The sequence below is a fragment of the Lethenteron reissneri genome, chromosome 25 (assembly GCF_015708825.2).
Source record: "Lethenteron reissneri isolate LAM-NWPU_2019-01 chromosome 25, ASM1570882v1, whole genome shotgun sequence".
Taxonomy (NCBI): domain Eukaryota; kingdom Metazoa; phylum Chordata; class Hyperoartia; order Petromyzontiformes; family Petromyzontidae; genus Lethenteron; species Lethenteron reissneri.
Window position 1 is genome coordinate 5,465,891 of NC_083803.1, and position 14,811 is coordinate 5,480,701.

Here is a 14,811-nt window from a genome sequence, read left to right on the forward strand (position 1 = left end):
ATTATGTCCGTAATCGTTTTATTTAGACGGAACGTTCCAAAAGGTTTGAAAGAGTTGGCATCAATAGTTTGCAATTTTTTATAGATACATTAAATTCATCCTGCAGTGGAACCTTGAGTGAAAATTCCAAGATAATCTCGCTTTCATGCGCAAGCTATTAAACTCCCAGAACCATTGCTGAAAGCACACATGTTCGTAGTTGAGCCTTCAGCTGGGACTCTGTAAATGAGAAATGTCAGCCGGTCTCAACTTATTGGTCTGCATCTAAATCTGGCCTAGAGATCATGGTAACATCACCACAAACATATCAGTTTATTTTGCATTGGGTCAGGTTCTTAATGATTAAGGTTGGGTATTTCGTCTTCATTCTACTGTCAGAGTTAAATAATACAGGTAGGAACAATAGCTCCACACTGCCCACCAGGGATTATTTGTCTGTCGTGCATAGCCCCTCCCAAACATGTACGCTCCCGGATTGGTTGAAGTGCGTCACGTGACCGCGAGCTTTCTGTCGTGCACGAATGCGCTGTCCCACCAAGTTCCTACCTGCCCACTCCGAAGGAACGTGTTTTTGATGTTGACAAGAGCTTGGCTGTTGAAGACATTTTAATCTGCTCTGTCCTTGTCATCTGACCCTCAAGCTTACTCATGACAATGAGTTTTGGTCAACACTAGCCTTTTATTTAGCAAGCAAAATGTTTCGGCAACAGCAAGGAGATCATAGTCATCATCACTCTTGCATGTCCCCACATTTGTGATTGACTATAATATGCAAATTTGTACAGACTAATGTTTGGAATGCTCGAGTCCTTGGGTCAGATAGTAAATGTATCTCAATCCGTACATAACTGTCCACGCTGGACCCCCTCCCCTCCACTCTCTTCAGTGGGTTCTGTGCCTGTTTATGCCTATCACGATGTTGGGGAAATGTCAAATAGATGATGAAATGATCTCATTTCTTAAATAAAAGGCTGTTGTGCTCAAATTACTGACCCGATTATTCATTTTATCAGACACACTACATATATTTATCATCACCTTAGTGTAGTTTTTAGGCTGCCTGAAGATGACGGGTGGTTTGTTATTTTGTATAAGAGTGTATGTAAAGTTAATTTAAAAAATTAAGTATCTATGTGATGAAGTTATTTCCATCCCTTTGGCATTCTCAAGACTTGATCATCGCAGAAAAGTATTTTTTGTGAATACATTTCCCAATTTCCAGGTCGCTTTGTTTGTGTTGTTTTTATTAGTCAAAGGTTTTGCCATGGAGATTGTTCATTCTACAAATACGAGACCATGTAATGACTTGGGCTCTAGGTTTTATGGCTACAGTGTATCTGCTTAATAACAAATTCCTGAATTCATATTCAGTAAAAAACAATCTTAATTTATTCCACATGTTGACATTTGTGTTCCTCTATAAATAGGTAACTTTTAATATCACTGATCCATTCCCACTGCTTTAGGTGCCTCTCAAATGTGTTTTCATTATATCAGCCCCGTTGCTTATACAACTGAATTTTATAACATTTTCGAGGACTTTTACATTGATACCTTATTGAATAAGCAGGTCCTGCCCATCGTTCATGGCCTGCTTTTTTGTTCTCATGGTTTTTGATTTACTGGAAGCATGCGTATTCTGTTGCTTTATCAGCGTCTAAAGAAGGCTCCTCTCAAACGGTTGTATAGCATCTACAAACTCAACAGTGCTCTATTCCAGTGTAAACCCACTGCTAAGTGCACTGCTGCATTCATGATGCAGTCAGTGGACGTTTGTAAGGAAAGGACCCAGCCCTACTGTGGGTCCAGTTCAAACCCTATTCATTGAGGTTGCTTATTGAACATGGTGAGTGAGTGGATGTTGAAGTGCATTCCTCTCACTATTCAACCTTCCTTGTATATGAACCGATGCTTAGAATTCAACAAGCGTTTATCCTCTGCCATCAAATGCTTGTTTTAAGTAAATAAAAATCAGTGCTTCTGGGTTTTGAACATCGTGAATGTTGTTTCACAGTTTGAGAAAATATCAGGACATTCTTTCACCTCTGAACCCACACTGCTTACTTTGATTAACTCCATATTCTTCGTGACGAACATAACACTTAGCACCTTCGTTGGAGGTGAAGAAACAGATATTTTCCCAAAACATTCTTACATCCACAGTAGTCAGACTTCTCCATTACTGGCAGGCAGCATGAAGAAATTGGCAAAGTCATTATGTAGTTATGTAGACAGGCAAGGTTAATAAAGCTAAATGTTGGTATAAGCCTACATATTATTTGTGTACGTTGTAAGTTGGCAGCTTTGAGTTTCTATTTCTTAATATCAACTAAGCTATTTGCTGGTACGCTTTAATGTCACAAACAGTAGTATACTCGAGTACATGTATAATAAAGACAAAGATCCCCGTATACCCTTAACAGACTGTTAACACAAGTGCTGTTAGCGAGCACCTATTAAGCCCATCACGGCACACGAGGTGGGTGGCCAGCACCATGCCCGGCAGCCTTTGTCTCCCCAGTGGCGATGTTTACACACCACACCAGGTACTCAATTGAGGCTGATTCGACCTCGGAGAGGCCTCGGACTGGTTCAGATAATCGTCACTGGTGTTTGCCGTGAGCGGGAATCGGACCCGGGTCTCTGGGTTCATAGCGCAGTGCATTAACCGCTATATGCACACTTATACATACAAGCCATATTTATTAGAAGCTCGTAACATAAATGAAGCTTGACCCTCTCTATATTTGTTAAGGGGACCTAAATTCTTGCCAAGCAACTCCAGTTCAACAGACCATCAAAAAACGATCCGATAGCACAATCTACCACAAGGCTGTCCTCAACAACATAGGTGTAACATTTCAACAGAAACGGTTCTAACTATTTGTTCCCGTTTAACGGAAATTATGCTATTTCAATGTTCTTTAAGTGTAGGGTCTTAAACCCATTTTGAAAGATTGCACGTTTTTATTGTTAAGTACTAAGATTGTTTTATGGAATATATGGAATACACTGCTGCAAATATACTCTAATTTTAAGCATCTTTTTCATTATTTTTTTTACATTTAAATTGACCTATAGTAGAACAATGCAATAAATTGTGTTTAAGAATCACAATGCACTGTAGATAGAATAAAGACTTAGGCGTTCACATAACATTTTTAAAATCACATTCTGTTTGCACATAGAAAGCTGTGGCTAAAATCATAAAGCGTAATAGTCACTGAGCCAGAAGGGGCTTTCGTAACAATTACAGTGGCAGTGGAAACAATATTTACTTTGCCAAGGCAAGAATCATGATTGTAGATGTCTCTTTTAAAAATAATACTCTTTTGTCTTAACAAATGTTTTATCACAAAATGTTAAAGCTTAAATGGGATTCTAGAATGTGTGATTTTTACCTGTATGAGTCAACCGTTATGTTCTATTAAATATTTACATATTCAACATGTGAAAAAACGTTATTTTTTAAAGCAAAGGGAGCCAGTTGTTTTTGTGTGACAGTCCGCTCGCATGTGAAGATTTCACACTCCGTCTCCCGTTTTTCCCCACGGTTGAGTTTGTTTTACACAGTCATTCTTCCGTGACGTGTAAAAAAATAGTGAAAAAGAATCCACGGCTCTGCAAAACCAGCCCACTGCAAGGGTTTTGTGTTTTTACGATTTCGAAGTCAAAAGCCCTTTTTTTCACGCTCGCTGAGTACAGTGTTTTTTTCTCATGAAGCGCGACTTTTACACCTTTTGTCAGAGCTCAGAGCTGGAACAGCCAAGCAAAGTGTTTTTTTGGCAATAAATCTGTTTTCTTTATTTTCACATTTTGTGTATTGGCGTTTAAAGTCAACAGAGGATCAATTTAATCATTTTGTTTAGGGGCAGTATCTGGTTACTACTTAGTGACAGCACATTATAAACAATTATATGAATGGGAATGCATTTTTTTTTAATTATAGGTTCTTATATGCCCGTTAAATGATTGTAGATAAGCCATGGCAAAACCAATGCTTCAGATAACATCGTGTTTGGCCAGAATGGTAAATTCCAGGGTAGGAGATGTGCTAAGATACATATCGCAGGTTACAATCAAAGTTATGGGTAGATGATTGATTTTTTTCTTTTTCTTAAAAGAGAGAACGTAAAAAAGACTTAAAATGTTGCCTTAAGCAAGTTGTGCAAACTTTGCCACTCCCTTCTAAAAATCCCCCCATCAGCCAAAACAGCACTTTGAATAGAGGGTGAAATCTGTTCGGCTGCCTGGGAGAACTATTGCCAAATATATGTATTGGGTTTTCCCAGATTGTCAGGAACAATATATTATATGATTGTGTACGGAGAAACGGAATGTGTGCTTACAGTTTAAAAAAAACCATATCCAAATACTGTATATTTCAAGTGGTTGTTTAGTGCTGACATCAGATTGTCAATGCCACCAATTAAATTTGTGTAACCTTAATTTAAACTTTTCAAAAACTGCACACAAGCGCAATAGATTATGACACGTAAAACAAAAACAATTTAGTTTAGCTTGTAAAAAAAGGTTCTATACAATTTATATTAAATTTATTTTGCAATCAGAACATCTATCACCAACAGTTCATGGTCATGGTTCCTCACTTGAGAATGCTTTTCAAATCAAAAGACTATAGATAAAGGTCATGGGCTTTCCAAAAACTTCGGCATGCCGGGCTGTGTGCCGGCATGAAGGAATTGCATGAGAATGTGTTCAATAGCAGTATCCGAGAGTGCATTGAGACGCGAAACAGCCCGTAAAAGCTGTGCACCTCACTCAATTCAATGGTTTTTATTTATTTCTAATACAGCAATAACATTTTAGCTAAATGTATAAATGTACCTGCAATATACTTGCTGGTGCAATTCTTAAACATGGGGTAAGTATTATGTTGTGCCCTCCTCATATTGCAGCTGTTGTGGACTTCCATCGACTACTTTATATGTATGTGCCCCAACTTCAAAGTCCTTCCGATGTGCTTGTAAAATTAACAATATATTCCAGTTGTATTAATTCCACAAAAATGTTATGTGATTTGTGGAAAATAAATTAATCTACATTATGGCTATTTTGTTTTAGATAATGTGTGCAGACCAGATAATTATTAGAAATAATCATGCATTAATTTATTCATTTATGTAATTTTGCTCACAATGCAAACACGTTCTCTTTGTAGGAATATTTTTTTATATATGTATTTGTTGCATATTATTAGGTTACATGTCCTCTGCATCCACGAGCAGTTCTACATAGACCATAGTGGCAGAGAATAATCTTGTGCCCTATAATATGCAACAGTATTACATAGTGTATATATTCATGCCTATGTGTATAGACTTGAGGAATTGTCGGTGAGGGTCTCCGAATAAATACACACAGCCTGGTCTTGTGTGAAACTGCTATGCCCGAGGATTTGAAGGCACTGCCCAAGATTAAGTGCTGAACCACAGGGCTCAGCCTGGTGTCAGTCAAGTCTTAGTCTCGTGTTCTTTATCTCGAACAAGGCACACCATCTGCATGGCTGAAGCTCAGTGTGTGTATGTGACCTCTCATCACCTCACCTTCCAAGATCTGTTTTGCCAACTGATTCTGTATATTACAGTGTGCGTGTATTACTGGAGTACATAACCTCAAGGCTTCTATCCCTTTACATTTCTGACGTGACCAAAGTTTATCATGCATCATTATTTCATATCTAGCATCAGTGTATGGTACGCGTAAATGTAACATGCACGTTAAAAAAAATGACATTTTCAATGTTTGTGTTTAATTATTGCCGTGGTATTCGTCACTGTCATAAGTGGGCAGCAAAGGGCTTGTCTGTCAGACCTGCATGGGCAACGGCTGTTTTGGAAAGTGAGGTTGAAGGTTGGGAGTTGCTGGCGTTTGTGGTTTGTGGTTAAAGGTCTGTAAGTAAAGCAAAGCAAGTTGAGGCAGTACGTGGTTTTGGGCCTGCAGTGCGCTATGTGCATTTGGCATCTTTGCAGTGGGGCACATCTATCAATGCCTGCAGTGTATGTGTGTATTTCATATCTTTTTTGCATTTAAAACATAAATTAGTCGGTTAATCTGCAGTCATTTTGTATGTTTCTGTGAATGCACTTTTCAAATGCAGTCCTGTATAATACATGCTACTGAAAAAATCCTCATGTGCATCTTGCAGTGTGTCATATATGTATGTTGAACTTCTTTTGCACTGTGTGTAGCCAGCTGTGCATATCGGCTGTGATTGCCTCGAAGCAAGATACTATAACTTTCTAGAACACAGGTTGTTTTAATAACTTTGCCACAGTGATTTACAGACAATATCCTCAGGGCAGAGACTGCCGTCTCAAATATATCATGTGGACACTTGATCATTTGAACCCATGACAAGGTAAATACATATCTCATTATCAACATGGCATAATGTAGACATATGCAAAAAATAAGTTTGGCAGCTATAGCCAGATTTCCCAAACAGTATTTGCCCTTGCTTCTTTACTTGCCATTCGGGATTTGCTAAATGTTCACTTTTCTTGTCACTGGGTGACAGTGTCAGCCTTTTCACCTGCTTCCTTGGACATCACAAAAGAAACGAGTGTCATGGTAGAATTACTGTGAGATTAGACGTGATGTATGGAGTGTAGTTCATCACGACTTGCAGTGTGTTATATGATCGCACACTGTCATTTGTAAATGTTTTGTCATGTAAACTTTGTGTTAAATTGTAGCATGTGTCGCAAAGAGAAATCCATTAAGACAGGTGAGTACAAAAGTCGCTGTGGAAGATTGTTGTCAGCACTTTACAAACACTGATAGGCAAAAAAAATCAATGTCAACAAATTAAACGTTATTTGTCTCGTTTACCCTTCAAACTCAGCATTATTCAATAACCTTTGTTCGTTAAGGTGGAATGAAGTCAGTGTTTTTCTATTATTTTTGGTTGTAAATTATATTTTGTACATTTCTCAAGGTAATTCTTGTTTAAACCTACCAAGTCTGATCACAAAGAAATTACAATTTACAGCCCTTTGTCAATCCACGAGGGTCTCCCCACGCTATGTGAGTTTGACAATACTGCACCACGTTGCTCAGTGCAGTAGATGAAGGGATTCATCTTCTTGGTTCTTTCAGTAAAGTCACGTAGAATGGAAATAATAAAATAATACAAATAAAACATAATAAAATAATTCTCACGACGTTTCGGCCACAACGCAAGCAGCCGTCCTCAGGTCTGTCGAGAAGACACCTGAGGACGGCTGCTTGCGTTGTGGCCGAAACGTCGTGAGAATTATTTTATGATGTTTAATTTGTATTATTTTATTATTTCCATTCTACGTGACTTTACCGAAAGAACCAAGAAGATGAATCCCTGCAGTCACGAAAGCTTTAAATCGAAATAGATGAAGGGAGTTCAGATATCACTCTGCACTAATGTTAAACGTGACTGGGAATTTAACTCGTACACCCACGTTCATAGTGCACTGTATTAACCACTGCACCACTGCTCCATCCCACATTTGATCACATTTGCAATGCTAAATTGTTTACGTGATAAAAAAACGAGTTGAAATATTTAATTTTCAGGAGGGTCCTTTATTGGAATGTTCGGTCAATTCATTTTTGAGTGTTGTTTTGCATGGGGGAGCAAACTGAAGTTCTGGAGAAAATCCACATCATAAGAGGGGTTAGTACTCATATGTCCACACAGATCCATTGGTAAACCCTTTGGCTGCTATCTATTGGACACCCTTGCAGGTTTTGGAGTTTAACAAATTTGTGTGGTTCACCAACCCATTGCCTCATGCATCAGATCACTGGCGTGTGCCGCAACGCTTGGATTAATCAAAAGCACATTATTTGTTTGCTTTAACTGTTGCAAAGTAAACAACTAGATATACTGTGCATGTATTTAACAGTGTTATTTGATATACGGTATTCAACAAATGACTTAAATGTAATGTTCAGCACTATTTTTTTATCTCGAATCGGATAAATGTTTGCTCGGCATAAAATTCTAGCATGTCCAGGAACAAACATGCACAATGGCAAACCACACGTGAAAATAAACAGGGGAAATATCTTGCGCAAACTAAGACAGAAAATTGGTTCGCAGAAATAGCATGATGGTTTGTTTGTCTTCGCGTCGATTTTAACAGTTTAATGATGGCCAGTCTCAATCTTCTATGCTCATTAGCCAGCGGGTTCTGCATGTTCTCATGAAATAAACAGAATGGATGCTTCATCGGGATTCTGAGTGCTTTGCGAGTAAAACATAGCTTTGTGCCATGCCCATTGTGTCGTCACAGTGTACTACTGTGACAGGCCGCTGAGCATGGAAACATGATATCTGCTGGGCATTGCGGACAAAGGGAAAAAGCAACAAGCAATTGGGTCGAAATGTGTAGCTAATGGCATACAACGGCAGTGTCCGAGACCAGAGTGAGCAATTTTGTCTTGTTTAACTGTGTCCTTTTAAACCCCCCCCACCACACCAGTCTTTATGATTGTAACAAGTTTAAACTATAGTAATTATTTTCCCATCCCTGATTGTGATAAGTTTCGTTGGAACGTTGCAGCAAGAATGAACTTGTGCTGAATTTGACAGGCGGTATTTATCTTGGTTTGTAGTTAGTGGAAGTTTTGTAATGGAATTGTTCCGACCGATTTAAAGGACATTCATTTAGTGTGTTACAACAGAACCAGCAGCACAAAAGAATACATCTCCTTTTATCTCCGTTACAGTGAGTCACTTTGACATAGATGAGCAGCCGTGTACAAGGACTGATTTGTTTGCAAGAATAAGTTGCATGATTCATTGTGATGATCGTATGTTTTGGCTATGAGGATAAAGTTGAGCCATAAATGTATGCGAATCTTTATTTAAGTTGAAATTTTCATGCGGTGGTTTTTAAAATTAGAATTAAAGCATGATTTAAATTACTCACTCGTTATAACTCTGATGGTACAGTACTATTCTGGTAACATGCCACTAATCAAGAACAACAGTTGTACAATAATTTGCAGACACGTCAGACAGTTGAGCTTTGCCAATATCTTAACAACTGTTTTGTACTCCCCAAGCACACAGACTATGCGGCAGTACCAAGTATAGCCAATGAAATGTTACCGGAGTAAGTTGCTTGCCTGATAGTGTTCCTTGCGCACCAGCACGGGAAATTGAAAGCACATTCTTGCACCCCCCTCCCATCCCTATTACTCGCCTTGGCTCTTGGGCCACCCTCCCCTCCTTTCAATGCCCAAACCCCCAACCCCTGAAATCTCCAGCAAGCCTGATCGAACTCGGCGCCAGACAGGAAGTCACCGTACGTAGCCCCCACTGCTGTGACGCACGTGCTGCCCCAGACAATGCAGAAGTGTTTATCTGCTGATTTCAAGTGTAATTAATACAGTTGTAAGAACGTTCTCACATCATGTATGATGTTTAATCGTTAAAGTACAGGCTAATGGAATGTACGGTGTATTTTATGCACGGGGGCCCTGAGGTTTCGTTTTAGTAGCCGAAATTGGGATTAAAATGGTGTAATTGTTTTTTTTGCTATGCGTAGTTTAAAATTTTCATTCTTTTTTCAGCTGTAATCCATAATAAATGTGGCCTGTTTTTTTCACGAACCCCTAATGGTTTCACTTCTAGTACCACTCATTCGTTTTGGTCATCAGTCGTTATTTGGTGTAGTGTGTTGTTGCCAATACCAGTTGTATTTTAGGCATGCAGTTTGTTGCTGTGAGTGTATCATTTTACTCATTCTAAGCCCTGGCAATCATTTTTGTCTGAGTAATGCCATGCGTGCATGTTTATATGCTGATTAATTTGGGTTCATATACTGTTTGTTAATCATCGACCATATTTCTGATCAAAATTTCATGCTATAAATGTACAAATTGGCCTCAAACACTAAAATTCTATATTTTGACAACTCAGGATATACTAGGTTATAAATGGACTTACATTACAGGCTAACTTGTTATGAAGTGCCTTTGGTTCCATAAATGTTACTTCTAATTGAATATACTACGTATTACAGTTAGAAATCCTTTACCCCAATGTTCATTGTATAGATATGTAACAGTGTCGAATGTACTATGTGTATGAATTCAGATTTCTTAGGATTTAGACACATACATGATCACAGCTATAATTTGCCATTCCCAACCACAGGTTTTCAAACAGACACGACCATCGCAGTTGTGTCGTATATGGACTCATTAAATTATGCTTGGGTTCACACATAGCTTAGAGAAAATGTGCCTCTCCGCGCAGACTGCACCAGATGTTTCCTGTGTGGGCGCATACAGGAAATGTGCTCAATAGACACACAGTATTCCAGCATCTGGAGAAGGTGTACCATAAGGCACTTCCAGGATTTACGTAAATTCCCAGATACGGATGGCACATCCTTTTGTGAGCAGCGAACGTGTCCACTTGAGCATAGTTTAGTGCTCCCAGGACAACAGAGGATTTGGGTCTTACAGAGGCGCTAGACATGGACATTGTCATTGTGGGAGAAGGGGTGGCAACTGTGCTGTTTCAGGCTGATGACAGCAAGGGGTGGCAATGTGCGAAGCTGTAAAAAGAAAAGTAAGTGAAGGTAGCACAGGGTAAGGAACGATCCTTTTTTTTATATAATTTCGTCACCCATCAATTTGTGCTGGCACACTTTTACAACACTGATTTAAAACAGCCCTTTTATTGCTTTTAAATTACAGGGCAATTTTTTTCACAACTTTCCCAGAGGCAATCACATTTTCACGGGACCCAGCATTTTAACGTTTTAGCAGTAAAAATTTAGAAGTTTAAAATCTCAATAACAAAAAGGTCAACAATACTCTATTTGGTAAAAGCAAAACTATGCTTACACATGCTATTATAGTATAGTTAAATATTGATTGCTCCTTAAGTAGTATTGTAAAAGCTGTTAAACGTCAAATATGAAAAACAACAAATGTTGTTATCCCCAAGAAAGAAATGTGTATGCTTATTAATAATCCTACCAAAGTTTAAACTTATTTTTACTCCCAACATTTAAAGATGTTCACAAATAAAGTATATAAAAGCCGATATATTTTTGTAAAACTGTCATTTCTTTGGTAGAGAACATACTGTACTGCAGGAAAATGCAGATGTTTCCGTTTTGAAGACGCTAGGGATGTATTTTACGGTAGTAACGTCAGGCCAGAGAAGTCTTTTGGCCGGCATGTGCCAAGTGTGGTTTACAACTGGGGTGTTTTGTCTTGCAAAAGAGAAAAAAAAATCTCATGTGTAGACTGTTATTGGGAAAAAGTTGGGCAGAAAAAAGACAGCTGTACAATAATGTACGAAATTAAGTTTAAAACTCTTAGTCAAGTTCGTGCTATCATAAATTTCATATTACGGAATAGCTTGTTGAGTAAAAGCAAAACTTTATTTTTAATTTGATGAAATTTGGCGCACATATATCATGCAAACTGTGTACTGCTTAGTTTTGTGGTGATGTTTATAGGCTCAGTAATTATAGTTGTGCCGTGTTGATTTTCTTGTATAGTTTTCTATTTAATATCTTAAGACCGTCCTCTTGCACCATCTGCTTGCAGAACATTTTTCATCCTATCAGATTTCTGCTCGAGATTTCCTGTTTTTTTCCTCGTGAGGAAGAAGGCTCCCTTGTGACTTGCAGAACTGCTTACTCTTGTGTTTTAAGCCCTTGTTTACTATATAAAACATCTCCTCCCCCATTTCTCAGCCTGCTTTTGTTCTAAAACTGCAATTTATTGATGACTAGAGGCAAGGTTTGCCTTTTCCCCGAATGGCGTTACTTGTCAACGTACAATCCCCGTGTCTATGTAACTGAGACTGGTCTCGTGTTTGTGTTTGGTTAGTCGACGCCTGTAGGTTACTGAGAACCTTATCCATTAAAATGTGTCTGCAGACAAACTAGAGGAAGGACAATGCATTTTTTTTAAAGCAAAGTGGACTTTAGGACCGATGCCTTTGTGTTGCTTTGCTTTAAAGCACACTGATGTGAAGACGTGCATTGCACAAGAGCGGAAGCCTATTCGTCATAAAACGTACATCGGATTGTGTAATTTTGTTTTTATATTTGTCATTGAACATTATTGTGTATAAAGTGGTGTATCCACACCTAAAAAAAACACCTTGGTTCTGTTCGATAATAATGTATTAGTGAATGGTAATACATTGATGTAATACATATACTCTGTATTGCATTGCAATCTGCATAAAACACATATCCTTGTCATGATTTCACTTCGAATATGATTATGAATTCCATTAGTTGTGTTTTCAATGAAGATGTAAGGGTTATCTGGAACATATTTCACGTTTAAATAAATGTAGGGATGAACACACACAGAACATAAACTAGCATGAGGCCATTGAAATCATAATAAAGTTATATTTTTGTTTCATTAATTTACTGTACATTCTGAATATGGTATATTATTCTTAATTCTGTCACTTATGGATCGATCAATAATAGGAAGGGTAAGTTAGACCAGGGCCAGTCTGAACTTTTCTACAGACAATTCGCTAAGGGGGAGAAGTTATAGTGTGAAAAAGTTGGAAAATTACCTTGACTTGTTTTGGCAAACATAGGTATTGAGGATGTGATTGTATGTCCAGGGGGGGGGGGGCAGATCTGGCCACAGCTGCAAAATGTTCTAATTTCTTCTTCCAAACACAATAAAGTAATTTTGCTCGACATGGGATTTGTCCGACAAATGCTACACACTTATGCACAGTACACTTTACTCATTTAAAATGTGCAGCCAATATATTATTTGATATTATGATGCGGTCGTTTTTTCAGTTTACATCCACAGAGCAAGATGCAATAATTTCAGCATTAAACGTGGGTCAAAGTCAATCTTGCAGGTGAGTTAAAACGGCATAGCCACGCAGCTCCTTAGCAGATAGGATGGCCAAGTTAGAATGGTGAGCATGTCTTCTTTTCTTTTGTAATTACACAGGCATGCGTGTCTGCCAACACGGTGCAAGACGGCTGAAAGTGGAGACCTTTGTTTGGCTTCAGACAGAGGTAACCGCAGTCCCTGATGAGAGACAGGCCTGTGGCTGGCTGTGAGGCAGGGCCCCATGTCTAGATTTGAGACGCGTGTGTAATTTAGATGAGTATGTCTCGCTTTGCATACCACTTTGTTGGCTTGAAGCTTGTCGGTTTAAAGTTCTGTTATGGACATTTTGACACCGCTTTATGCCATTTTTTTGTGGTACCGCATTCACTTTTTACAACAAAAAAAAACACCTTGTAACTGTGCAGTCGAAATAAGAAAAGGAAACGGTGTTTAAATGCACCTAACGAGCTCATTAAGTTCCCCTTGGTAATTTGTGGCCTTCTGCATACGTGTAAAATGTGAAGATTTTAACGTCTTGAGTAAGTAAAGCAGCAATCTTCACAGTCCGTGTGTGAAGGACACTGCATTGCTTCATGTGCAACATGCATGCAAGGCCGTGGTCTGCAAATATGGTATTCAAGCTAGACGAGAACTGGTCACATTTAAAACATTTTGAAACTTTGAAAATACTGCGAGTTACAGTATCTGACCGTGAGCAATGAGAATGTAAGACCATGATGTTACGAGCTGTGATTGCCGGAGCATTGTGGTTGAAGAGAGTACTTGTGGGGGATGTCTTTTACTGTATGTTAAACGTTTGTTTACATTCTACGTTTGATGTGGTACACAGAAGCAAAGTGCACATTTTATATTGTTTTTTTTCAGTTGACTATAACACCAATAATATTTGTCTACATACATTTATTTCTATCCATATTACACAAATAATCACAACGTGAAATAGTTCGTTCGTGAAGATTAGTTTCATTTAAATGTACTTATTTTGTTCAAAGAAATTATAAAATGTTCAATAGGGGGTCTTCGCAAAATAGACTGCGATCAAAATAACATTATTTGTAAGTGCTGCAGATGTGCCGAAGGTGTGTTGGGACCTGGTTTGGCAGGTTTTTTTGTTTTGGGGGTTTGGAGGAGAAGAGGAGGGAGGGAGGGGAACCGCAAATGCACGCCGCTGTTGCAATGGAGGCTAGAGGGAACCAGCCTCGAGCGTAAACAAGAACTTTATTTTTTGCCCTGCCAAGACTTGTCTGTCTGGCTAAATCCGAAAAGGGTTCATTCATCAGAGGATTACTTAGAGGTTAACCTGTGCTTCAGTTCGACGTTTGTGTCCTTAGTGACTTCAGATTGGGAACAAGGTACACGTGCACAGCTGCGCACTTGGGATACACGTGTGTTTGGCAGCAAGGGCTGCGAAGTTCCTTGTTTTGTTATGGTGCTGTGTAGATTTACACACCGATGCTCAGACATCGTTAGAGGCTTGGGAGATGGCAAGGGCAAAGGAAGTGAAGGCCGAACATTAAATGTGGTAGCAGTTATCCAGGGATATTCCTTGCCCTATGTTTAACAAACCTAAAGAGGTCAAACACTCTCAAAGGACTGCCCAGAGGTTTGGCTGATCCATGCTTCCATTGTCTGCGCTCTCAAACTCTCATCACGGAGTATGATGTAACGATTAATTGGTTTATTAAATAAAATATATTATTACACTCACAATACATCAATACAATCGTGTGTGTAAGAATAAAATACTTTTTTTATTATTATACCCTGTAAAATGTGCTCATGTGACCACTCCTGCTACTAGAGCCTGCTATGTTCAATATAATATTAAAAAAACAATTTTGAATTGCAACCATGAGGGTGTTGAATTGTTATCGTTACATATTAATCCTGCAGCTCCGCAATGTCTCTTAACTTGTTGTGCACCTAGTTTGC

General features: G+C 38.6%; 1 protein-coding gene across 7 annotated transcripts in view; it reads left to right on the forward strand.

Annotated features, from left to right (window-relative positions):
• RAD51B (RAD51 paralog B) overlaps window positions 1–14,811 on the forward strand; it is an 82,289-nt gene that overhangs the window by 26,984 nt on the left and 40,494 nt on the right. The window contains exon 8 of one of the 7 annotated variants that reach the window (XR_009755685.1): window positions 12,976–13,043. The exons of the other annotated variants lie outside the window; for them this stretch is intronic. The gene's annotated coding sequence lies outside the window, so the exon portion shown is untranslated. The remainder of the gene's footprint in view (window positions 1–12,975; window positions 13,044–14,811) is intronic. 7 annotated transcript variants of the gene reach the window in all.